Raw genomic sequence first — 658 nt, forward strand, 5'->3', positions numbered from 1 at the left:
TGGATGCTCACCTTACTAGACCTGGATGGAGGAGGGTGGTCCTTGGACTTCCCACAGGGCAGGGAACCCTGATTGCTCTTTGGGCTGATGAGGGAGGGGGACTTGATTGGGGAAGGGGGAGGGAAATGGGAGGCTGTGGTGGGGAAGAGACAGAAATCTTTAATAAATAAATAAAAAAAATCTTGCTGTGTAGAAAAAGAAAAAAGAGGAAAAAGGGTTTGGTGGCGCACACCTTTGATCCCAGCACTGTTAGGCAGAGGCAGGAGGATCTCTGTGAGTTCAAGGCCAGCCAGGTCTACAGAGCGAGTCTAGGACAGCCAGAGCTATGTGGAGAGACCGTGTCTCAAAACAAACCAAGTAAATAAATAAATAAGTGTAATTTAAAAAGAAAACTAAAATTCACTATGTAGCCCAGGGTTTAGATTGCTATGATCCTCCTGCCTTAGGTATCAAGCTCAGGTTCACATCCACATGCCTGGCTTGTAGTTACCCCTTCATTCCAATGGACCAGGTCTGGGGTTAAAGGCACAGGCATGCAGGTGCTCACCAAATGTTCAGAACGCAGGATGCTAACCATTTTGTCAGAAAACCACACCCATCAAATGTTGATTAGATTCCATAGGCTCTGGGAGTCTCAGAAAAAAAGGCCACACCAAAG

The sequence above is a fragment of the Microtus ochrogaster genome, unplaced genomic scaffold (assembly GCF_000317375.1).
Source record: "Microtus ochrogaster isolate Prairie Vole_2 unplaced genomic scaffold, MicOch1.0 UNK74, whole genome shotgun sequence".
Taxonomy (NCBI): domain Eukaryota; kingdom Metazoa; phylum Chordata; class Mammalia; order Rodentia; family Cricetidae; genus Microtus; species Microtus ochrogaster.